Genomic DNA, 26,512 nt, shown 5'->3' with positions numbered 1-26,512 from the left:
ATTGAGAATGATAGAGGGTGCGATCCCTGGATTGGGGGTGGTGAGGGTAGTAGATCCTTTCAAGGACATGTTCCTTCCCAGGTACACCTGGTCACCTTTCTGTGTTATATAGTGATGCTCAGAGTCACCCCAACACACCAGTTAAGAGTCAGTTCTGAACTTTACTGAGAGCGATGGGAATCCACTGGAGGGTTTTAAGAAGAGGAGTGACACAATCCCATTTCTATTCTTCTGTCTACCTTGAGAGAATAGATTGTACAGGATCAAAGGTGGTGGCAGGGAACCCACTTAGGAGGCTGCTGCAGTGCTCCAGGCAAGAGATAATGGTGGTGGGAACTGGGTGGGAGCAGGGGAGGTAGTGAGAAGTGTCAGATGCTGGACATATTTGAAGGCAGAGCTACGAGGATTCCTGAACGACTGAGTGTGGAATATGAGAGAAAGGGGAGTCAAGGATGGATGATTCCACGACTTGGCCTGAACAACTGACTGTATATGAATTTTGCAATAAAGAAGAGCAGAAAAGGATGGGGTAGTGGGAGGTTTTAATGTGCACTGTAGCAACAGTTACAATGAATGAACTAGAGGTGTAAGTATCAATTTGGGTCCATCAAAACAATGCTAAGGAAAAAGGCTTTAGATGATACATTAGTAAGATACAATTTATATAAATTTGTAAGACAGGCAAACAGCATTGTTTAGGGCTCCACGCACAGGTGGTAAAAGTGTAAAGATAGGTATGGAATAGTTAACAATGTGCAGCCAAGGTTAAGCTGCCATCTGGGAGGCTCACACTTTAAAACATCCTATTGTTCAGACTAGATCCTAGTCCAGTTAAACCAGAATCTCTGGGGATGGATCCAGGCATCAGTATTTTTTAAATCTCCCTAGGGGATTCTGGTATATAGGCAAGGTGGAAAACCACTGCCTTAAATTGAGAAATAATTGTGAAATCTTTGAGAAGTAGAAGGAATTTTCCCCTTTTATATGCAAGCCTTGGTCTGTCTCTGTTTTGGAGTTAGTTAAGAGACACCCATGCCCTACTTTCCATGATGGTCAGCCAGGAAACATGAATAAACTCTCCCAAGAGGCAGCTGAGCTCAGTATCAGTTTCCACTGAGAGAAACTCCTTGGAGAAATGGCTGATTGCAGGCTTGGGGCAGGAAATGTACGAGATGGGTCTGTAACATTTTGTCATACCAGATATCAGGCAAGCTCTCAAAGGCCACTGAGGGCTTATACAAAGGGTAGACTCAGGAGATAATTTGAGGATGCTCTTACTTGCCAAAGATGGGACACTTTGAGCATCACTAAGAAGAATAACAATGAATTAAAACACATCAGATATGTTTAAATGCATGAGTTCATAATGATTCTTAAAAAAAGAAAATCTTTGGATGATGCTAAGAAAACAGCTCATTTTGAAACCCAGTAAAGAAAAATAAATTAGCATTTATCCTGCCTTTTTTACTTGACAGTAACAAGTTGATGATAGAGGTTTCTCATTACTGAAGTACTCATGCAGCCCCAGGTACAGTGATAATTACCATAGGAGTTGCCTATGGGCGGCCAGTGGGAGAGGCCTGAGCCCCAGAAAATGCCTCTCTGATTCAGCCCATAGGGCAGCTCCTTGCAGAGCTTTGTCCCAGCAGATGATGCCTTTCATTGCAGCCCCTTCATCCTGCAGGATGTGCTGGTCCCACTCCTCTAAACGCTCCCCCAGCATAGATTGAGTCAGTCAAAAATCTTGATCCTACCTTCTCACTTTGGGGGGAAAAAGTTCCAGAGGGATGATGTTACAAGATGCAAAGCTGGCCAGGAGCAGCACTTTGATAGGGAGAAAAGATCCCTAAAGTAAGTCTCCAGAGCGGGATCACCTACTTGCCATGGAGCCTTGGGCTGGTCGCTTCCTTCTCTGGGCCCACTTCCCCAACCGCACCACGCAGGAGATGTTCTAGATTTGGTAGCTTCGTGCACTACAGTTCCTCCCATCAGGGCCAAAGTTTGAGGCCAGGTCTCTGTTCACATCTCGCTGTTGTTACCAAAGCCATCCTGTTTGGATCAATGAGTGAACATTCCAGGAAAACAGCAATGTTGTCCATCTTGGTTTCCTCAGCACTCAGTACACAGCTGGGCCCTCAGTAAAAAAAAAAAAAAAACAGCTTGAAAGGCAAAAACAACCATAAATGAAGTAAAAGGTCAACAGAGGCGGCCAGGTGTGGTGGCTCACGTCTGCAATCCTAGCACTCTGGGAGGCCGAGGTGGGAAGATGGCTTGAGGTCAGGAGTTTGAGACCAACCTGAATAAGAGTGAGACCTGGTCTCTACTAAAAATAGAAAAAATGAGCAGGGTATGGTGGTACACATCTGTAGTCCCAGCACTCTGGGAGGCTGAGGCAGGAGGATCGCTTGAGCCCAGGAGTTTGAGGTTGCTGTGAGCTAGGCTGACGCCACGGCACTCTAGCCCAGGCAAGAGAGTGAGACTCTGTCTCCAAAAAAAAAAAAAAAAAAACTGTAAAAGAAATGACAAATGCCTTTTTCGATTTTTTTTTCATTTTTATGCCTTGAGACAAATGCCTTTGGGTGTGTTAATACACTGGACATAACTGAGGAAAGAATGTCTGAACTTGAGGATATTTCAATAGAAACTGACAAGGCTGAAAAACAAACAAGAAAACCAGAACAGAATATCCAAAAACAGTGGGACAGCTACAAAAATATAACATATGCATAATGGGAATACCAGGATAAAAAGAACAAGAAAAAGGAACAGAAAAAATATTTGAAACCATAATGACTGAGAATTTAACCAAATTGATGTACGACACCAAACCACAGATCCAGGAAGCTCAGAGAACACCAAGCAGGATAGATCCCACACACACAAATCCCCAAAACACACACACACATAGACACACACACAGACACACACACACACATACACACACACAGACAAAAACAAAACAAAACAAAAATCTTCACCTAGGCATATATTCAAATTGAAAAACATCAAAGATGAAAAAAATCTTGAAAAAAGCCAGAGGGAAAAAACACATTAGATATAGAGGAGGAAATATAAGAATCATATCTGACTTTTCTTCAGAAATCACACAAGGAAAAAGAGAGTGCAGTGAAATATTTAAAGTGTATAAATATAACACCCACCAATATAGAATTCTGTACCCCGAAAAATTATCCTTCAAAAGTGAAGACAAATGAAAACTTTCTCAAACAAATAAATATTGAGAGAATCTGTTGCCAGTGGACTTACCTTGCAAGAAAAGTTAAAAGAAGTTCTTTGGAGAGAAAAAAAATGATATAGGTTAGAAATTCAGCTCTATTTATTTATTTATTTATTTATTTTGAGATGGAGTCTCGCTCTGTCATCTGGGCTAGAGTGCTGTGGCGTCAGCCTAGCTCACAGCTACCTCAAACTCCTTGGGCTCAAGTGATCCTCCTGCCTCAGCCTCCCCAGTACCTGGGACTACAGGCATGTACCACTGTGCCTGGCTAATTTTTCTATTTTTAGTGGAGATGGGGTCTCGCTCTTGCTCAGGCTGGTCTTGAACTCCTGAGCTCAAGTGATCCTCCCACCTCGGCCTCCCACAATGCTAGAATTATAGGTGTGAGCCACCACACCCAGCCAGAAATTCAGCTTTATATAAAGGAAAAGCATGGGAGAAGGAATAAGTGAAAGTAAAATAAAAAGTTTTATTTTCTTATTCTTTGTTGATCTAACAGATAATTGTTCAAAATGATCATAGCAACAATGTGTTAGATTACGTATGTGTATCATCTATGTATATACTTTTTCATAGGTAAAAATGAATGACATCAATGATGAAAAGGATGGGGGGAGTAACTAGGTTTATTTTGTTATAATTTAATATAAGGTACTCACACTATCTGTGACGTGGTATAGAGTTATTTGCAAGTGGACTTGGATTAGTTGTAAATGGATATTGCAAAGTCTAAGAAAGAACTTAAAAGAGTGAAAAAAGATAAGTATAACTGATAATGCTAAGAAAGAAGAGAAAATGGAATCATAAAATGCTCAACTACAATAAAACCACAAAAGGCAGGAAAAAAGTGGAAGATAAAAATAGTAACAAAGAACAAGGAAAACGAATAGAAAACATTAAAACATATAGTAGATGACCAGCAGATGGCAGCAAAGAGGAAAAAAAGGAAAGCAAAAAGAAAACAAACCAAAAACATATAGTAGATATTTAATCCAACTATATCAGTAATCACTTTGAACATTGATAGTCTAAATGCAGCAATTAAAAGACAGAGATTGTCAGAGTGGATCAAAAACCAAGATGCCCTATATGCTGTCTACAAGAAACTTACTTTAAATATAAAGACATACATAGACCTGTAATCACAGCTACTTGGGAGGCTGAGGCAGGAGGATCACTTGAGCCCAGGAGTTTGAGGTTGCTGTGAGCTAGGCTGATACCACGGCACTCTAGCCCAGGCAAGAGAATGAGACTCTGTCTCAAAAAAAAAAAAAGAAAGAAAGAAAAATTAGCCAGGCATGGCTAGCTTGAACTGTAGAAAATCCATATGGTTTGAGGAGCACAGGAAGCCTGGAAAGGAACACAAATCTGTATAAGCACCCGGGGAGCACCCATCTTCTGAGCCGATGGCACAGCTGGTAGCAGGCCTCTCCTACGCCCTTCCGGGCTGTGCTCGGCTTCCTTAGGGGGAGAGGAGGCCAGTTCTGCTGCCAGGCTCTTGCCCCAGCACCGCTCATACACAGAGGGAGGAGGCCAGTGCCCTCTGGACAGGAGGGGCTGGGGAGTGGAGTCTGGAGGCCCAGGTACAGCCAGCTCCCAGGAAGGGGTGCTCCTTGCCCTTTAAAGCAGGAAGCCTTTGAAGTCTCAGCCAGGCAGAGGCCTGGCTGCCCTTATCTGACTCTCATCTCTTCCCCAGCCTTCATTACTCAAGAAAGCCTTGGGGCAAACTTCAGGCATGAGTGGGGTGGGAGCTGGGAGGCCACCAGCAGTAAATCCCTCACCTTAGTGCACTGGGCCAGTCCCTTCCTCTGGCCCCAGCTGGGCAGTGGAACAGGGCACAGGACAGATACCTCCCACCCACCGTGCACAGACAGTGCAGGTCTTGCTCCTCAGCTAGCTCTGGCACCCTGCAGGGCTCCCCACAGCTACTGCTCTGTGCCCGAGGGGCTCTTTGTAAGCAAAGAAACAAATCCAGCTTCACACTTTGTCTAACTTCCAGTGAAAGAACACTGAAATAGTTAACATTTCTCTAAATATCCACATACTACTTCTACAATTAATAAATCAAATATTTATAAGTTTTAGAAAGTAGATTTTCCCTGAACATTTAAATGGTAAATGTAATCAATTTTACTCTTCCCAATTCTAATGACTCAGAATCTCATAAATGTTTCAAACACCTTTAAAAAATTGACAAATGATGACATAATCATTGCAAAACTGGATCTCTATATGCATACTAAAACCAGTTACCAGTGCTAATACATGGGTCTAAATTTGCTTCCTTATTATTATATTTTAGTCAACAGCCTTGTAGCAGGTGGGATAGACATTATGTGCCCAGATGTTGCTCATCACTGCCTTGTCTTGGGGACCTCAGAGTTGGCCATGCCACACCTCCTGTTGAAGGCCCCTCACCCAGACTCTCCACATTCTATACCACAAACCCCTCATGCTGGGCACAGCAACTGGACCAGGGGTGGGCTCTGGACCCTAAGTAAGGCCATGGAGGCTGGCCAGGGACCTGCAAAACCTCACAAAGTTCTGCTCCAGAAAGAATGCAAATGGTGATGGCTGACGAGAGCAATCAGCTAGTCATTCCTGGGTGTCTGAATGTGCATCTCAGAGAGAGGTGAGGGGCAGAAGCCAAAGACTCACAGAGACAGTGGGCAAAGGCCAGGCAGGAGCCTTGAGGGGAAGTTGGCCAGAAGCTGCTGGAGCAGGGAAGACAGAGTGAGACGCTAGTCTCAGAGCATGAGTGGGGACTGGGTGTCATGGGACAGTACTAGATTCAGCTCCTCCAAGACTGCTGTCCTAGGGGCCTGTCTGAGAGGCTGTGCTGAGTGGCTTTCTACTTCCCAGTCTTCACCCAGGGAAAGGGAATGGACAAAAAGTGTTCCAAGCCAAGGTCACGGCATGCAAAGAGACTAAGTGCACAGGAAACAGAAACTGATCCAGAAATGAGTGAGCAGGAAGTAAGGGAAGTGTTGTCTAAACCACAAGGGGGGTTCGGTTTAGGTCCAGTTACTGACTGCACAGAGATCCAATTATTGAGACAATGAGGATTGCAAGGAAGAAAGGAATTTAATATGACAAACGTCTTGTAGGGAGAACTGGAGAAGCCACCTCAAATCTGTCTCTTTGACTAGTGGAGATCATGGATTTTTTAAGGAGGGGCCATGTGCCTTGGGGCAGGTGCAGGGGGATGGTGAGTCCTGGTGTCAGGAAGTCTGCTCTGAGGCCTTCAGAATCCTAACGCCTTTGTCTTGCTGAAAATCCACCATTGCTGGGAAACAACTCAAAAGTTCAAGTAGTTAGTTAAGGAAGAGGATTATGCAGGTGTCATTGAAATTTGTTCAGTTGAGGGGGGCAGTTACAACTCCCTCCTTCTTTTTAGTTCATTCCTCAATCTTGGGGAATCAGGATGTCCATCTATGGCTGCTTCCTGCTGAAATGGGTCATAGTTGGGGTATGAAGAAGAAAGAACATGTTGGGCCTGTAACCAAAACTTGTTAGTATGGCCAGGCACAGTGGCTCATTCCTGTAATCCTAGCACTCTGGGAGGCTGAGGTGGGAGGATTGCTTGAGATCAGAAGTTTGAGTCCAACCTGAGCAAGAGGAAGACCCTGTCTCTACTAAAAATAGAAAAAATTAGCCAGGCAACTAAAAATAGAAACAAAATATTAGCCAGATGTTATGGTGAGCATCTATAGTCCCAGCAACTCCAGTGGCTGAGGCAGGAGGATCATTTGAGCCCAGGAGTTTGAGGTTGCTGTGAGCTAGGCTGACACCATGGCACTCTAGCCTGGCCAACAGAGCAAGATTCTGTCTCAAAAAAAAAAAAAAAGAAAGAAAGAAAGACAAAACTTTTTAGTACACGTTGCTGAGTTACCATCCTCTCCCCACCAAGGAGGTAGTAAAGTATATCAAAACAGGTACACGACCCCATTTTGGATCCTTCCCAGGAAATATTGGTCCAGCATTCCCCAGATGGAATCTCCATCCTAAAATTCCCCTAGTCATTTATGAAAAAAGTTTCAGATAGTTTAGTAGAAGAGGCAATAATAGATTGAGAGATCTTAGCTAAAGAGTTGTCTTGCCAGGGAAATGAAAATCCCCACAGGTCAAGCTAGACAAACATGATATATGCTTTCAGACATCCCAGGGAGTAGGGCTGGTGTCTCAATTACCTGTTGGCTAGTAACCATGGCATACCCAGCTTTGTGTCATCCCTATTCTGCAATGCTGCTTCCATCCATAAAGAGCTCCTCACCTAGGTCTGACAGTCGAATCCTGGAGACTAGAATACACTTGGTCAATAATCTGGACATAATCATAGAACGAGGAATGAGAGTTCATAGGCAGTGAGGTGCCTGGATTTAAGGTGGATACCCACTTGAGTTACATTAGGATTATCTAATAAAGGAGCCATGCCAGGCACGGTGGCTCACGCCTGTAATCCTAGCACTCTGGGAGGCCAAGGCGGTGGATCGCCCAAGGTCAGGAGTTCGAGACCAGCCTGAGCAAGAGCGAGACCCCGTCTCTACTAAAAATAGAAAGAAATGATTTGGAGAGCTAAAAATATATATAGAAAAATTAGCTGGGCACGGGGGCACATGCCTGTAGTCCCAGCTACTCGGGAGGCTGAGGCAGGAGGATGGCTTGAGCCCAGGAGTTTGAGGTTGCTGTGAGCTAGGCTGATGCCAGGGTACTCTAGCCCAGGCAACAGAGTGAGACTCTGTCTCAACAACAAAAAAAAAAAAAGGAGCCGGATATGTACCCATCCGGCCACTGGCTGTAGCTAAAAGCCCCCCTTTTGTTCTAGTAGGGATCATACATAATGCATGGTGTGAACAGTCACCAGTTGCCCAAGGGTAAACTTTTCAGCTCCCTGTAAAATATCACAAGTAGCAGCCGCCACTCTTAGACAAGTGAGCCATCCTTTTGCTGTCATATCCAATGGCTTAGAGAAATAAGGTCCAGGTTGCTTATGATCTCCCCAACTTTGTGTCAATACCCTGAGTCCAATCCCTTGCAAAGGAAAAGGCTTATATAAGACCAGGCGGCCCAATGTGGAAGCAGTCATTAATTTTTAATTGTCAAGAAAGCCTTGTGGCATTCCCCAGTCTGAGTAAGTAGCTCTTTTTCTTTCCCTTTTAAGGCTTTATAGAGGGGTTTTGCTATTAGCCCAAAGTTAGGAATCTAAATCTGGGAAAACCTGGCCATACCCAAGAATCCTCGCAACTGCTTCTGGGTGGTAAGGACTGCTATTCAATTCACAGCCTCTCTCCGATCTGAAAGGAGGTTCCAGTATCAAGAGGCAATTCAGACCCCAAGTATGTGACAGTGGGAAGTGAGATCTGAGGTTTTCTCTGAGATGCTTTGTATCCTTTGTCAGACAGTAAATTTAATACTTTATAGCATGTTGCCTTGATTCAGCTTCAGTCTCACTGGCTACCGGAATAGCATCTACATACTCTAAAATCATTCCCTTGCCTAAAACTATTTCCTTCAAATATCTGGCCAGAATTTTTCTAAAGATCATTGGAGAGTTTTTAAAACCCTAAGGAAGGAGAGTCTAGCAGTGCTGGCATTGGGCTTCAGACTTTAACTCTTGCCATTTAAAAGCAAATAGTTCTTGGGATTCAGGAGCAAGAGGAATACAGAAGAAAGTGCCTTTTAAATCTATTGCTGAAAACCAGGTAAAATTTCTAGATAAACCCGCAAGGAGATGACTATCCCATTATTGGGTTTATTGCCCTTAGGTATCAAACAAACCGGTAGGCGTGTCCAACCTCCCTTCCCTTTGTGGCTGAGAACTCAGTCTTAAGGTTTGCTTGATTGTTCCCCTGGGCCAAGAGGGGGTCCGTTCTCCATTCAGTTAGGGCGTGTGCCTAGGGTACATTTCTCCCTTTTTGGCCAAGATTTGCCGGAGGCAGCATCAGTAGCCAAACTTTTATTTTCTCCCATTGTTGCCTACCTGCCCTGGTTCCATCCTGTCCCTCGGTGGGAACTTTATGGTCACTTTATGGCCAAGGGACTTAAAGTCAAAAGCCTTCTAGCCAATTAAATATTCTAGGCAAGATGATAATGGAGGTGGATGGGCACTTATCAACTTTTACAATGTAAGAACAAAAAACCAAATGCCAAAAGCAAGGTTATATTAATAAAATTAACTTATCTATAAGTTCTGAGCTATTGTAATCTTGGGTTTGGTTACAGATTTACAGCAATTTGTTACATAAAACATAAGCATTGTTAACCATTTCAGCTAAGGAATTTAGAGACTTTTGTTGTACAGCAATATTTTTTGCACTCACTTTAGCAATTTGTGCTAAGGTGCCCAATCAATTTTCTATTACATATCTATTTGCATAAACTCCGTAACTGGGAAGAACTATACCTAGGAAGCTCTGTCATCAGGTATCTTGATATCCTATCTGTAATTTTCTTCTAAGTCTATGGGAAGTGGGAAATTCTTTATGGTTGGAGTAGATGCCTGGACTAAGTGACCCGAAAAGGCAAAGTCCCTTATTTTGCCAGCTGTTTACCCATCTATGTGTCCGTCCTTGATCTGGAGAGTCAGAACTAATTCCACCCCTCAAAATCAGCCCTTACAATCTCACACTTCCCCTTCTTTCTCAATGATCCTGGGCCTAGAGGGAGGGTGTCTGTAGTTTTCACACAGGGCATTAGCAATGGAGTAGTTTTTAAATTCTGAAGATATCAAGTAAACTTTGCTCTAATTTTTGCTTAATACTTGTCTTGACTCTGGAAAACAAAGCAAAAAGAATCAGTAATGTTTTAAATAAAAAGTCATAAAAAATATTTCAGTTCTATGACTTTTTCTTAAAGAACCAAATCTTGGACGATAGCTGATTATATACTGTTGAAAATAAACTTGTGTTTCCAGAAATGACTCAGACATTTTGATTATTTACTACTTAATTTACTTTAAGATTTCAAATTACTGAAAAGAATCTTGAAACTATGACATTGAAGGAGCTCTAGAAATTTCACCCCAAAATATGACTCCTTAATAGAAAGAATATTTTGAATCAAAGGCTCTTAGAGATTAACCAGCCCTTGGAAGATGCTTTCCCTCTATCTGCATAAACTGGACTGACCTGATCAAAAGATCAAAGGGGGCAACTGACTTCCCTTCCTCTCCCAGTTATCTCAATATATTGCAAGAAAGAAGACCAAGAATGCAAGCAGATCAGGCCCAAGTCATTTACAAGGTCTCTCAGGTTAATTTACAAGTCAATCTGTTTCCCCATCCATTCATCCTCCCTAGCAACCCCTTCTCTACCCACACTCCTCATTTCCCCCCACCCCTCTAAAAGGCGTGTATAAAAATATCTGAACTTCATTGGGATGTTGGGTGATCACCATGTGATTCTCTCCATGCTCATGGTATTGGTGAATAAACATTTCTCTTATTAATCTGCTTTAATTGTGAGTTGATCTTTCATAGAACTTTTGGGGGAAAGGGCAAGTTTCTCCTCACCCTTACAACAAACAGACACCCAATCAGAAGCAGAACTTACACATTTATAAGATTTTTCATTTGCCAGTTTTCATTTTTTTTTTTTTTTTTTGAGACAGAGTCTCACTTTGTTGCCCGGGCTAGAGTGAGTGCCGTGGCATCAGCCTAGCTCACAGCAACCTCAGACTCCTGGGCTTAAGCGATCCTACTGCCTCAGCCTCCCGAGTAGCTGGGACTACAGGCATGAGCCACCATGCCCGGCTAATTTTTTTTTTTTTTATATATATTTTTAGTTGGCCAGATAATTTCTTTCTATTTTTTTTGGTAGAGACGGGGTCTCACTCTTGCTCAGGCTGGTCTCGAACTCCTGACCTCGAGCGATCCACCTGCCTCGGCCTCCCAGAGCTAGGATTACAGGCGTGAGCCACCGCGCCCGGCCGCCAGTTTTCAAATAGTTTCTCTCTCTTACTTTAGATCAGTATTTCTTGATTACTTGTTTTATTGCCCCAAACAATTGTTGCTAGGCTACTTAATTTTCATTTTCAAAGACTTGAAACCAGGTGGAAAATTTGTATTTCAAGGCACAGAACTTAGACTTAAACAAAGTTAAGGTCTGTTATGTAAACTTCGACCCATAGTCCTATATATCCTAAAAGTTTTTAGTGGTTTAGGTGCAGAGAGGAAAGTGCCATTATAAGGGGGGATTTTAAATTTCTTTTACAAAAAGCTGACTGTAGACTGATTTAGTTTGATAGGTGGTCTTTTCAATTTAGCTTGTTTCTTAATTAGACTACTGGCTTTAGAGTGGGGCCCCTTTAAGGGACTGGGTGAAGAAAGCCCATAATTTTAGCACCAGTACAGCTGGGAGGCAGAATACTTAGATCCCAGTTATCATTTCAGGTTATTTTCTGTTAACCATTTCTATAGCCTGTGAATATTAGATACACAACCAATGTGACTAACTGTGCCCACAACAAAGACATTTAATGTCTAATCAAATTCAATATCTAAACATATTTTCTTAAACAAAATTGGGGAAAAGAGATGGAAAAGAATTTTAAAACATAGACCAAGAAACAATCACAAAATATAGTTTTAGCTACTATTTTTAAACTTAAAAAAAAAAAACCTACCAAAATAACAAACATAAGTATTCTGGTAAAACTTGCTACTCTGAATAATGTAACATCTTTAAGTTCTATAAATACAGAAGTTTTAAAAACACATCCTGCTTAAAGATGTTAACTAATTTGATCTTTCTAAAATACAACATCCCAAAATACAGTTTATTGACATGACATCACCTGACTATAGACCGAATAAATCTCTAACATCAATCCTTAGCATCTCAAATGGTGACACAAAGTCATAACATATTTACATAAGGATCGAGATCAAGCTATTCTAAAAACAAGCTATTCTAAATGGTCTCAAACCACTTTTCTACTTAACTTCCAAAGAGTAAGATTGTTTTGAGATTCTCTTTGGATTCTAAGAATAATTACTATAAAAAATTAACAGTTCAGGGATTATTCTTTTAATTTTCTTAGGCAAAAGGCCTTTGCTATGGCAAGACAAGGGACATACAACAGGCTGGCTTGCAACCAGTACTCAGAACAAATCGAGAGTAAGCCAGACCAAAGGGAAGCTTCCAATTTGATTTGAATAGATTTTGTGTGTACCTTTCCACAGACAGCAAAGTCAATGGAAGAAACGACATCAACAACTAGAATTAAGAGACCAAAACCAAAATGTCTTCATAAACTTTTGATCGTAAGTTTCTATTTTTATGCTACCATTTACATAGAGTTTTATTTATTCTAATACTGACACTTATTTTGTTTAGACATGCCTACTTTTTACCAAAGCAAGAAACTTACAGTTAAACACATGGGTAACTTTGCCATTAACTTCAGAGATTTAGTGGTTTTCATTACACCAACTTATCAAAAATCACACAAAAGGGCAGGTGCAGTGGCTCACAATTATAATCCTAGCACTCTGGGAGGCTGAGGCGGGAGGATCAATTGAGTTCTGGAATTGGAGACCAGCCTGAGCAAGAGTGAGACCCCATCTCTACTAAAAATAGAAAAAATTAGTCAAGCATGGTGGCCTGTGCCTGTAGTCCCAGCTACATGAGAGGCTGAGGCAGGAGGATCACTTGAGCCCAGGAGTTTGAGGTTGCTGTGAGCTATGATGAGGCCACTGCACTCTAGCTGCCATGACAGAGCGAGACTATCTCAACAACAACAACAAAAAAAAATTACACAAACACAGATCATTTTGTTTTGGCTGGGTTTATAGTTTTATAACTTTGGTGTCACACCCTGACATGTTCAAATATGAAAATGACCAGTAAACCTGTTAGACAGTGAGGGATTCCAGATCTCCTGGGGACAAAAGTGGGTGCTGTTGCCTTGGCACAATTGCCCCACCTGAGAAGAAGAACAAGGGTGGGCCCTAGTCCCCCATCTTGGTCCTGCCCCACCCTACTCCTTTCCCTAGAGACTGCCATGCCTAGGGGTGGAGGGAACGCCCTATGAATCTGCCAGTCATAACTTAGCATGCCAGCTTCAAAAGAATGCGGAGGACTCTCTAGCCCATGGGCCAAGCAGCATAGGTACCATAGAACACCATGCATGCATAGCAATGCAACTCCCAACTGTCCAATCAAAGTTGTTATATGGTGACATCTGAGCCACTAGGGAGGTCCCAATCTGGGCACTATAAAACAAGACGCAGACCATAATCAACTCTTTTTTTTTTTTTGGCCTTTCCTTTTGCTCTTTTCCTGCTGCAACAATGGGTCAGGTTGTCATCTGTGGCATATGTATCACACTCTGTGAACCTGTACCTTGCTCTTGCTCTATAATCCTCTCTCCTCAATAAACCTCCTTTTTGTGCTTGCCTTACTTTGGTGCATCTGGTCATTCTTCGACCATGAGCTCACCAAGAACCGGCATTTCTGACTGAAACCGGACAAACCCAGGCAAAAATGTATGCTGACAATTTTGAAGACATTTTTATTTTTAGTTTGCCAATAATTTTTTAAAAACCAACTTATTTACCAAAGATTACTAAATTCATGTGAACTTGCAAAGCCTTTGGTCTTATTTATTTATGAGAGTTCCTTTTATTTATAAGCCAATGTAGGTACCTTATATGTAGATACACAAAACATTTAAACACATACACACCCACACAATGTTTCAATGGCTTTTATCTAGAACTCTAGTCATGAGATCCTCTGAAGTTCCACATAACTCTGTATAAATTATGTCTCCGTTTCTCTCTTTCCCTTTCCAACAAGAGGCAGCCCTGCATCTCAGCCAGGCTGCCTCCTGGATGGAGATGTCTTTCAATCTCATAGACCTTAGGACAGAGATGTCTTCTAATATCCCAGACTTTAGAATGTAGGTGTCTTTTAACCCGTCAGACCTTAGAACCTACTGCAAAAGGAACCACCAGCAGAGGTGTGTTTCAATCTCCCAGACCTTGGACTGTGCTTGTGATACACGATCACAGCAAATCCCAAACAGGCAGCAATGATACTAGAGACGGAGAGCTTAACAGTCTCCACATTTACATAGCAGACACTCATCATAAAGAGAAAATCAAGAGGTTCCAAACACACCTCATTAGTTTCACCTAATGAGCCCTGGGAGGGCCACATCAAAGGTTAGTTCCCTCTCTCTCAAATGGTTGGTGGCTTATCAACCCAAAACAAACTGGAATTCCCTCAAAATTCCCCAAATTGAGAGGGGCATCCCCCACCGTGCAGTACCTTCAAATAGCACTCACCTGCCTGGATACAGACGTCAAAATCTGAACCCAGAGTTCCTTTCTTTGGAGGCAGTCAGGACACAATCACCAATGCATCCGAGCTGGGCAGGAATGCGACGGACGCTGGCAATGGCAGGAGAGTTCAAAGCACATGTGGCCAGGCAGCTGCTAAGGGAAACTTCTGGTCTCTCCCTGCTCCACAGCCACAGAACCACAAGCAGTGCCATCCTGGACAAGCCCCCACAAGGGAGTTTCAGTTTAGGTCTAGTTGCTCCTTGCACGAAGATCCAATTATTGAGACAGTGAGGATTGCCAAGGAAGAAAGGAATTTTTTAATATAACAGATGTCTTGTCAGGAAAACTGGAAAAGCTCCCTCAAATCCATGTCTCCCACTAATAGAGATCAGGGGCTTTTTAAGGAGAGGCCATATGCCTTGGGGCAGGTAGAGGGGAATGGTGAGTCCTGGTGTCAGGAAGTCTTGCCCTGGGGCCTTCAGAATCTTACTCCTTTGTCAGACAGAAAATCCACCATTTTGGATTTTGAAACAATTTTTGAAACAACTCAAAAGGTCAAGAAGTTAGTTAAGGGAGAGGATTACACAGGGGTAACTGAAATTTGTTTAGTGGAGGGCCATTACAGAAGCAGGACTGGGTGAAGGGAGAAATTGAGCTGCGAGGCCTCAACTGGTCCCATGGGAGCTCTGAGCTGGGATCACCCAGCAGTTGTCCAGAAAAGAGGCAAAGGGGGGCTGGGCGCAGTGGCTCACCCCTGTAATCCTAGCCCTCTGGGAGGCTGAGGTGGGAGGATCGCTTGAGGTCAGGAGTTTGAGATGGCTCTCTAGCCTGGGCAACAGAGTGAGACTCTGTCTCAAAAAAAAGGAGGCAAAGGGACTTTGTAACTCCCTCCCATTGAGTCTTGAAAAGGGACCCTTCCTTCTACCAGGGGCAATTCTGAGTGAGTGATCAGATTGCAACACTTGGTCCTGAAGGGTGGTCTGTGCAGCCACAATACCGGAAGAGACAGGCTGGGTCATGAGTATGAGGGAGGCCTGTGGTCAGAATGTGGTTGCAGCAGCCCACTCAGGGGCCAGGCCTGGCCAACCTCTGTAGAACACGGGAAAGAGCTGGTGTTCAGCAGAATGAACCTCTAAGGGTTTGTGGGATGAGGACTGATGGGATTAGATTTTCATTCCAGGGTGAGGAGGGACAACTGGACCTCAGGAGAGAGATCAAGTTGGGGCCAGGCGTGGTGCCATGCCTGTAATACCAGCACTTTGGGAGGCCGAGGTGGGAGGATCACTTGAGTCCAGGAGTTCAAGACCAGCCTGAGCAACATAGCTAGACACCCTCTCCACAAAAAAACCAAACCAAACCAAACGAAACCAAAACAAAAAAAACCTCGCTGGGGCCAGCGCATAGGAGATATCTAAAGACACAGGAGTGGCTGAGAGGGCAGAGAGCCTGTGGAGATGAGAGAGGGAGGAAGGAGGGCTTAACACAAAGTCTGGGAAGAGCAGCAACATTTACAGGGAGCAGGGAGCAGGACTGTGCAAAGGAGGATGAGGAGGAGGGGGCTGTGTAATGCGTGGTCCTAAACAGGTAAATAGAAGAGAACCCAGACAGTGAGGGCTCCAGGAGGGAGAGAGATGTCAGTAGTGCCAGACAAGGGCTGAAAAGCCCTCCCCTCCTCCCCCAACACACTCTCCCTCCCCCAACACACTCTCCCTCCCTCGCCCTCTCTCTCTGTCTCACACACCCCCACCCAGTGGCTCGATAAGCAGTTTCAGCGGGCCACCCCTAGGTGGCAGTGTGCGCACACGGCTTCAGCGGCCATGCCCTGCTCCCCAAGGGCAACCAGGTTCTCCCGCGAAACCAGCTAAAAGCTCCCCAGAGCTATGCCAGGGACAGAGAGAGGCACCTATGGTGCCTGCAGCATCCATCTGTGCTCTCTCGCTCCTTCAGGTGAGTCAGGGTGCGCGTTCTCCCCACTTCCCGATGGCCTGGCGTGGGGACGGTGCTTTCAGGGCCTCTCCTGGCAGGATCTGAGCACAGAGGTCCCAGGGCGCCGGCAGCCCCTCAAATCCCTGTGTGAGAGATTGTGACAAACAGGGGGCTCGGTCTGGACACTAAGCTGATAGTCCTGGTTCTACCATTTACAGGCTGAGTGAGGGAGCCTCCTTTCCACATTAATCTCACTAACTCAGAGCTTTGTGAAGGTCAGTTTGCATGAGACCACTCCAGAAGTAACACTCTTCACACAGTCAAGTGGCTGTCGCATCTGCATAATCCCATCGTTCCCTGAGTAGACATGAGCAACTCTCAGCCCGCAGCGGACCCAGGTTTCAGGGCCAGAGGTGGGGTTTAGCCCAGGCAGTCCGGCTCCCCTCCCCAGCACTTGCTCTCAACCTCTGGGGTATGCATCCTCCCTCTGACGTTTTGTTTGGCAACATCTGGCGTTTTCTTTCTTAACAAAACCATCTTCTCCCATTTGGAGAAGGTAGATAGGGAGGAAGGAGAACTCACAGTCAGGGCTGAAAGGGCCCTGGGGTGTCACCTACTGAACATCCTTCCTCTCTCCCCTACCCTGTTTACGGATGGGACAGCTGAGACCAGACAGACGAGGGGACTCCTTGTCACCACCATCTGCTAACAGCCTCAGACTCCATTATTAAAGCGTGCTCTACTGCATCTTGTCCTCACACTTGGCTCCCGTCACAAATCTTAGTCCTAACTGTCTCGCAGGGGACACCATCCGAGGGCAGCAGTCTCATGGCTGAGACTGTAGATGCCAAGAGGAGTAAGAGATTCTTGGAAGTCTGGAGATTATTTAAAATAGATTGTTCTGGAACAAATAGGGCAAGCATTAGATGACAGGCTAAGAAATAAATTTCCTTTCTGTTCTCCTTTCCCCAAGCTTCCCTGACCTCTTTTTCAAGAAAGGCAACACCAATTCAAAACTGAGCTTGGAGTGAAAGGTTTACCAACGATGTTGGCACCTGGCTCATTGTCCTTGCCTGCACCCCAAGTCCTGCCACACATTGATGAGGTCACCATCACCCCCACTGGCCTCTTGGCCCTGACCTCCTCCCCCAAGGGTCCTTCATTCCATCTGGCTCACCCACTCCCATGGATACACGCCTCTGTCTGACCACAGAGTCATGTCACCACACGTGTCATTTTCACTTGCTTAGGACCCTCCGGACTCACCCTCATCTTCTCCTTTCTTCCTATCTACCATCCCCTCCAGCTGTCACCTCTCTCCCCTACCAGCCAAGACTCATACAACACCTCATCTGCTTTCTTTCCAATCTTCTTGAATCCTCTGCACCATGTTTTTCTATCGTGCCCTCATGGCAAGCCTCAAACTTTGATCAATCCAACCGTCTGCACTGTGTGCACTTGTACTTAGCTCAGCTGCTGAGGACTGAGACGAAGGCCCGTAAGCTGAGAGGGGTGTCATTCTGACTCTGGGTCTCCATTCTTAGCTGGGCTCACACCCCTTCCCCAAACTTTCCTGCTTGCCCCTCCTCAGAGGGGTCTCTCATTCTCTACTGAGTTTTTCTTGGATCCCACCAACTCCCACTTACCTTCAGCAGGTGACCATTCCTCCTGCTTCCAGAGAAAGTGGAAGCCTTCACTCAGAAACCCACAAACATTTGCATCCCATCCCGCTTTTCCTCCTTCCTTCTGTGTCCATGAAGGTCCAGTTGTCTTCCAGTCTGTGGCTGCCGTCTTGTCCTTAACCCAATCCTTCCCTCATCCTCTAGCAAGCATCTTCTCTTTCAGCCTTTCCAGTCTCTCCTCGTGTCCTGCCTCTTCTCTTCATCATTTAAACAAGAAGTCTCTTTATCTCTCTCTTTTTTGAAGTGACTGGGTCTCACTCTGTCACCTAGGCTGGAGTACAGTGGTGTGATCATAGCTCACTGCAGCTTTGAACTCCTGGGCTCCAGCAATCCTCCTGCTTCAGCCTCCTGAGTATCTGGGACTTACAGGTGCATGCCACCACACCCAGCTAATCTTTTTTTTATTTCATTAGAGAAGGGGTCTTGCTATGTTGCCCGCACTGTTTTCTCTCCTTTCTTTAAATGAAAACAAAAACAAAAACAAAAAACACCCTCAATCCCTTATCCTCATCATCTTCCAGCTAACAACCTCTCTCTCATCTTGCATTTCCTCTTCAGACCTACTGTTAACTGGCATTGACCCAACTACTCCACTGTAACAGCTCTCTGAAGTTACCAATCCCTATGGTCACTCTTCAGCCTTGTTTTGCTGGTCCTCTGCAGCCCTGGAAACTAAGGACCACTCCCTCCTTCTGGAAATGCTCATTTCCCTTGACTTCCATACACACCACCCTCTGGGCTCTCCTCCTGCCTCACTGATTTTCTCAAATTTTTTATTCATCAGGATTCTGTCCTTGGTCCTTTTCCTTTCTCATCTTCCAATCCCAGGATAATCTCTACTCCCATGGTTTTCATTGTCATCCAGGTGCTGCTTCCTCAACATCCATTCTCCCTTCTTTCTTTCTAATAGGTGTGGGGACCTAATTTTTAAACTACATTTCCCAGCCTTCTTTAGAGCTAGGGTTTGTCATGTGACCACACTTCGCTAATGAGGCATAAGCAGTAGTCTCCCAGGATTTCAGGGGAAGTTTTGCTTTCCTAACACAGGTGTGCCTCCTTCATCTTTTTTATTTTTATTATATAAAAAAAATTTTTTTGTTTTCCTTTTTCCCCTTTAACAATGCGAGATGATAACCTTCATCTTTTTTACTCTTTCTTCTTCCTGTGTGGAACATAGGTGTGAAGCTGGAGCTGGGGCAGCCATTGTATGACCACAAGCTGACTCTGAGGATCAAAGCTGCCCAGTAGGGAAAGCCAGAATACACCAACAGAGTGGACCTGGGACCTGAATGATATTGTGGGGCTGCTAATCAGCCTTGCCCTGCTTAGCTTTAGACTTCTCATTATGTCAGAGTTTTGTAGTTAAGGCAGAGTAGTTGCATTGCTGCTATAAGAGCTGAACACAATCCCTAATTGACACAACTCCCAAATTGATAACTCCTGCTTGGATGTCTCTCCCAAACCCCATACAGCAAAGTGGACTTCTCCCCTCGCCCAGGGGCACTTCAAATGGAAGAGATCCAAGTCCTCACCCCTCAGCAAACATACAGACATCTCTTATGTTCCATGTCTCAGTGAATAGCACCACTGCCCCTGCAGCCAGAATATGACGTCTCCTTATTCCTCATTCTCCCATGCAATTAGTCACTCCTCAGTTCTGCCTCCTAAATGTATCTCGACTCTTTCCCCCTCTTTTCATTTCCTCATCATCTCTTTCCTAACCAATCTTCTTTACTCCAATCTTATGCCCCCTATCTTACTCTGTCTAAAGCACAAATGTAACAGTGTCAGTATTGTGCCCAAAACCTTTCAGTGGCTGCCTAGGGCCTAAGGAATACCTGGTGTACAAGACTATGCCAGGAATTATGATGTCGGTTCCACACATATTACCCTTCTTCTGCATAGGCCTTGCCCTACTGACCACAGGCACAGGCATGTGACCCAGACCTGGCCCAATTATGGTATCCCATTGTCCTCCCCACAGTGATTGGTCCAAGAGTAAGCATGTGACCAGAGCTGGACTAATTACAACCCTTTTTTGAGATTTGTTCATTCTGATCTAGAGTGTAAAGTTCTTCATAGTCACACCCCTGACATGGAAAACTCTGAGAACTCTGCCAGAGGAAGGGACTCCTGGTCTGGGAAGCTACCCTGTTCCCAGTGTCACTCTGGTTTCAGGTTCTTTTGACTTTGTGAGTGACCTGAGTATCCTTTCCAGTAACTTCTTCCACCATTGGCCTAAGCTAGTTTGAGTGGAGTTCCCTCATTTTCAACCAACATATCCTGACTATTGTGAAGAGTCTTGATGGTCTGGTCCTAACAAGACATTTTTCCCAGATAACAGACTTCTTTATAGATTACCCAGTGTTTTTAAAAGTTTTACAAACTTTATCTCCTTTGGTTTTTACTTTAAACATGTGAGGTAGGTTTTACTATTACCTTGACTTTACAGGAAAGAACACTAGGGCTCAGAGATATAAAGTGGTTTGCTCAAGATCAAGATGGTGAGAATTAGTAGAGCTCAGACATCAAATCCTTCTGTTCAACCTCCCCCCACCTGGCCTCTGGCATGTCCACACACAGAGGTGCAACAGAGTGGAGCCCAGGGTGAGCCCAGCAGCACGGGGATGGGGACAGGGCTGTGGAGGAAGTCAGAGGACAAAGGCCAAGCTCTTTCACTTAATATTTTATTTATAGCAGCTTCGGGTCCACAAAAAAGAGAAGCAACCCTCAGCTTCTTTCTTTTCCTCCCTCCTGTACTGTTTTTTGTTCCCACAGTCCATACTTCAGGCTTGCAGTCTGCACTATAATTCAGCTACATTCTTGGCAATTATGGTTCTAGGGGCCAGCCTGGGAAGTAAATCACTGGTTACAATATAGCCCTTGTATGACTTGGGGCTGTCCATATTCCAATTCTTTTTATTCCGTAATAAAGGAAAATAAAACGCGCCTGGTTCTGCATTGAATATCCCTGCTGCTCTCTGAAGCTATTCCATGTTGCTGTAAGAATGGGTCAGGCAAAGATTAGTGGGTCTTGCACATTAGCTGGGAATGCCAGGCAGTCTCAAAGGTGACCGTCAAGTGAGGCTTGCTGGTGGGCAGGGTGGAAGGCCATGCTGGCTTTGTGGACATTGCCCCCACCCTCTTCACACTCTGCAGCCAACTGGTCCAGAAAAGAAATGTCTTCCAGAGGCTGCTCAGGCCAGCAGGATCTCCACCACCAAGTCCATGGTTCACACAGCTGGCCTCACCTCTCTCCTTCCTCCTTGTTCTACACTCACCACCTTCTTCACATACAGGATTAAGCAGAAATCACCAGGTGTGAATGATCATCTTCCCAACCCCAACATTCACTAGAAACATGTTCTCTGCCTCCACATCCCTCTCCTTCATAATGACAGAGGTATCCCTCAATCAGAGGTGGCCTCTCCGTTTGTGCCCATGTCCCACCGTCTCTCCTGGATCATTCCCAGCACTGAGCAAACCTGCTCCAGTAATGCCCATATTTATTTTTCTTTTTTAAAATATGGAGTAGAGGCACAGAGAGTAACACGCATATTTTAAAAAACCCCTCTGTATTCTAATAAAAGTTAAAGTTAGATATGGCTACAAGCACCAGAAAACAGAGGATTAAACAAAACAGAAATTTCTTTCTCTTATATACAAAGTCAAGAGGCAGGTAGTCCAGAGCAGGAATGGTGGCTCTCAAAGCATTAGGAACCCACATTTATTCTAACTGGTTCTGCTAACATCTTTGACACATGGCTTCCACTTAAGAGCCAATATGGCTGCTTGAGCTCCAGCTTTGTACTGACATATTCCAGAGAACAGGAAAGAGTAAAGGCTGAGGAAAGCACATTACTTCCCTTTAAAGCCAGTTTAGAATTTGCACATGAACACCTCTGCTTACTTCCTTTTAAGTGGAATGAAGTCACATGACCATACGTAGTTCCAACAGAGGCTGAGAAACTTGCCTTTATTCTGGAAAGCCATGTGGCCAGCAGACTTGGAAATTCTATCACTGAAGGAAAAGAGAGAGAATGGGTATTAGGATCATCTATTAATAGCGCCTATACCAAAGCATCCTACACTTCCACACCCCTTTCTAGATCCTTCCCAGTTCTCTGTTCCCTGTTACACAGGTTGTGCAAACATAGTAGCTCTACCGCGGTCTGGTTTCCACTCCACTACTCCAGGAACACTGTCCTTATGTTTGCCAACCACCTTTATGTTGCCAGAGCCAATGGGCCCTTCCCTGTCCTCATCTCATGTGATCTCTATGCAGCAACTACCACAGTTGACAATTCCTGTCTGGAAACACTTTACTTTTTCAGCCTCTGGGATCCAGCACTCTCCCGATTCTCCTCCTGCTTTTCCGGTTTCTTTTCAGTCCTCCTGTCTGTTCTGGCTCCTTGTCTGACTCCCCTGGGTCCCTTCTAAACCACCTCCTTGCCTGCATCAACCCCTTCACCCTAGGTCCTTCTCAGATCCCATAGCCTTTACCATCTTTAAACTGATGCCTCCCAACTCCACCCCCCCCCCAGCCCAGGCCTCTCTTCTGAGCTCCGTGACTGGACAGCCCCCCTGGATCTCTAACAGTCTCAAACTCAACGTGGCTAGAACAGAGCTCTTGATGTTCCCTCCTCAGATGTGGTCCCTTTCTATCCAACAAATGAGGTACTGTCCACCGATTTACTCCAGCCAGAAACTTGAAAGTTGTCTTTGGTTTCTCCCTTTCCTCCCCTCATGTCCATCCTGTCAGTGTGCCATGTCAAGTCCATGTCAAAACCAAAATAGCATCTCCCAACTACTTATTTTAGCATGGCTACCACTTTGGTTCAAACCACCACCGTCTTCGGCCTGGACTGCGGCAACAGTCTAATTGGCTCCCTGCTTTTATTTTTGCCTGACACCTACACACAGCAATGTGTTCTTCACACAGCAGTAAATCAGAACATGTTAGTCTTCTTCATAAAACTCTTTAATGGCTCAACAAAAAGCCTCCATTCCTCAACACAGCCCACGGGCCCTGCACACTTGGGCCCTGCTCATCTTCCCACTTCATGCTGGGTCTCTCTCCTGGGCTTGATACTTCAGCTACACTGATTTTCTTTCAGCTCCTTGACACATCCAGAGCTGATCCTTTTCAAGGCCTTGGCACCTACTGCTCTGAACGTGGAATGTCTCTCCCCAGCTTTTTCCCAAGGTTAACTCTTCATTCCTTTGTCTTTGATTTCAACATCACCTCCTCCAAGACCCTTTCCCTGACCGCTCCATCTAAAGTAGCTCTTATTCTCTATTCTAGCCCTTCTGTTCCAGCCTTTACTTCAACTTGCCATTATTTATTTTTCACCACTAAAAATAAGCTCTATGGGGCAAGAGGCTTCAGATGCCTTGTCCACTGCTGCATCCCGGGCATGGAAACTGGGCCTGGCACAGGTCAGGCACTCCATCAAGCACTCGCTGTCTGTGGAACGGTGACTGAAGGGACAGGTTCCCAGGGAGCTCCCTGAGCTGCTTGGGGTGTCACTCACAGGCTGTATCCCCCTTAGTAAAACAAAACAAAACAGCGAATGGACTGAACAGTCTCCACTTCAAGATTTCCTCCTTACGTTGGACTTAAACTGTTGGTTGCTTGTACTAGAACGTGGTGCAACCAGTCATTCAGCCCAGTTTTAGAGCTCCCTGTTGGTTGTTGCCCAGCAGAGCAGACCACCTGGCCCTCGACCACCTGAACGAGTTTAAGAAATGGTAGTGTGCTTCCTTCCGCAGGTAGGCAGGCTGAGGCTGGGGGGCCAGCCTGTGGCTACCCCTCCACCCCGCACCCCAATCGTCCCATCTCCTTAACACGAAGGTGAGGAACAAATCTCAGCAGGCGATCCAAAGAAAGCTTGGTATTTTCAGCATCAAGGCTAGAAGGAGCAGCGTGTCCTCACCGCTCGGTTTGCAAGGAAATAAAAACCTTCATTTACTCTCCCTTCTCTCGAAGACGACTCCCACCGCTAGCCTCCAAGGCCCGGCGGGAGCGCCTCCTGCCTTCGATACAGCCATGTTCCCAATCCTCCGCCCCCGTCTCCCCGGTCACCCGGTGTATCCCTCGAGATGCGGCCTCACACGGCCCGGGTTTCTCCGGGCTGGGCAGCGCGTCTCCTCAGAGCGCTCGCGGTCACAGTGCCCGGCCCGGGGCCAGGCTGGCCCTGCCGCGCGCCCACTGCGAGGCCGCGGACCGGGGCCGCCCCCCGTCTCCGGAGCCGCCCGAAGCGGGACAAAGGGGCGCGCCGGGAACCGGTTCCGCCGCCCCGGGTGCCGCGCGAGCCGTGACGCCGGCCGGGCGGGGGAAGGGCGAGCCGGCGGCGGCGGTGGGGGCGGCGAGGGGCGGGGCCGGGGCGGGAGCGGCGGCGGTGGGGGAGGTGGGGGCGGGGCCGGGGCGGGGAGCAGCGGCGGAGGGGCGGGGCCGGGGCGGGGCCAGGCGCGCCGGCTGCACCGGGCGGCGCAGGGAAGTGGCGCCCCTTCCTCCGCCGCCGGCAGGCGCCGCGCCCCCGGCCCCGCCCCTCCGCGCCCCGCCCCGCCGCTCGGACGGCCTGAGTCGCGCCCTCCCGCCCGGCGCCGCCGAACTTGCTCCAACTTCCTCGGCCGAGCCGGGCCGCGCCGCCTCCGCCGCGCTTGGGTGAGTAGAGCGCGGAGCCCCCGCTGGCGCGTCGGGCCCTGCCCCGTTCTTTGTCTGAGGCCGCCCCCCGCCCCCACAAGCGTCCTCCGGGGACCGGGACTGCTCCCCAGGTCCCCGCCCGGCCCCTCAGACTCCCTCCTCGCCTGCCCGGGGGCGGCCCTGCGGGCGGCGCTGGCTTTGTCTGCGGGGTTCGCCCGCGAGAGGTGCGAGGCCTCGGCCGGGAGCCCGCTGAGCCGAACTCGGGCGCCGGGCGCAGTGGCAGCCGCGGCGGGCGACCGGACTAGCGCTCGGGGGGCCGTGCCCTCGCCCCACCCGCGTGGCCGGGCGAGTGCGCGCCGGAGCCGAGCGGGGTGAGAGCTCCCCGGAGGGAGCTGCTGGGCTGCCGCCGCCGCGTGCAGCTCTGGCCCTTGTCGCCAGCTTCGAGCTTGGGGATGGGCGCTGCTTTCGCCTCCCTCTGGAACCCTCGGTTCCTCGGAGTTCAGGTCGGGGGTGGGAGGCGGTCGCAGGTCAGGCAGGGCCACCCCTGCCCCCGCCCGCTGTGGGTGTGCCGCAAGTCGCCCGCCCCTCGGTGCGTGCCCCTCTGCCCGCACTGGTTTGGGGCGGTCGGAATTTGAGTAGGTGGTGACCCAGCTTCTCAGTGTTGATCGTGTAGGGTTGTTCTTGGGAGCAAACCCCGACCCCCGACCTAGCCTAGTCGAGTTGGGAAGGTGGCTATGGAGTTAGCTTGTTCCCGGCAGCTGCTTCTCCCCCTGCCTCCTGCTCTCAGGGGTGGGGATGCGGGCGGGTGGGAGGTGTTTGTGTGTGTGGAGGGACTTCGGCCCCAGGACCAGTAGGACACGTGTCTCTGGCAAGAAGCGGTCTCTACCTGGGGGAGTCATCCGCCACGGCACCGCCGAGTGTTGGTGGGTGCGGCGTGTAAGCTCAATGGTTGTCCCTGGGCGCTGGTATGTGGGAGGTCAAGTTGTCTTGGGCAGTAGTGCAGGGCATTGAATTGGAGCCCCTGCCGGTGTGCTCTTGGCTCTCTAGGGGGTCTTCCTCCCTTCCGAGGTGGAAGTTGCCCCTAGGCTACTGGGAGTGGGTCAGCTGCCTGCCAAATCCTCGAAAGGAGCCTTCCATCTGCCCTTTCACCTTGAAGTAGGAGCAGTTAGTACCTGCAGAGTGCGTGGGCCACCCTTCCCTATTTGTAAAGGGCAACCTGGGGACCAGGCCATCAGAGCAGGCCTGTGTCCTCTCCACATTCAGCAAACCCGGTGTTTGGTGGAGGCACCCTGACTTTCAGGTATCCTCCTGGACCCTGGCACCATCAGAATGAAGCCTAGACTCCTCCATCATAGCCCCATATGCCCTCCTGGCCCTTCCGTCAGCTGTCCCCAAGCTTTGTGTCCCATTCTGAGGATCCCTAATGTTTGAGTGACAGGGCTGCAAACCCAGGTCACCAGATGGATTTTCCCCTTCCCTCTCATTGAGTTGCATCCCAACTTCAGTTGGAGACTTTCTTGATATATCCGACCCCCATATCTCTGAACTCCACTGCTTGGACCACCTAAAGTGATGTTCAGTTTATTTAACGAAGCGTGATTGAGAGTCTGTGGGATGCAAGGCACTGTTGTAGGCGCTATTCCAAGGCTCACTACTCCCTGACTGGCTGTAAACTCTGTGTGGTCTTACAACTCCGATTGGACATGGACTAGGTGCTGGGGTAGTGTTTATTG

General features: G+C 47.0%; 1 protein-coding gene and 1 long non-coding RNA gene across 3 annotated transcripts in view; one reads left to right on the top strand and one right to left on the bottom strand.

Moving 5' to 3' along the window:
• Positions 1-1,021: 1,021 nt before the first annotated feature.
• LOC123649690 lies at positions 1,022-4,902 on the bottom strand. The gene is made up of 3 exons (XR_006739109.1): positions 4,619-4,902; positions 3,268-3,292; positions 1,022-2,134 (listed from the first exon to the last, which is right to left on the bottom strand). It is a non-coding gene; the product is annotated as an uncharacterized LOC123649690 (long non-coding RNA).
• Positions 4,903-24,700: 19,798 nt separating this feature from the next.
• TSPAN14 (tetraspanin 14) overlaps positions 24,701-26,512 on the top strand; it is a 56,951-nt gene continuing 55,139 nt past the window's right edge. Inside the window, exon 1 of one of the 2 annotated variants that reach the window (XM_045567824.1) lies at positions 24,701-24,800. The gene's annotated coding sequence lies outside the window, so the exon portion shown is untranslated. The remainder of the gene's footprint in view (positions 24,801-26,512) is intronic. The other variant, XM_045567823.1, reaches the window with a different exon arrangement.

Source organism: Lemur catta, chromosome 14 (genome assembly GCF_020740605.2).
Source record: "Lemur catta isolate mLemCat1 chromosome 14, mLemCat1.pri, whole genome shotgun sequence".
NCBI lineage: Eukaryota > Metazoa > Chordata > Mammalia > Primates > Lemuridae > Lemur > Lemur catta.
This window is presented reverse-complemented; position numbering and strand designations above follow the sequence as displayed.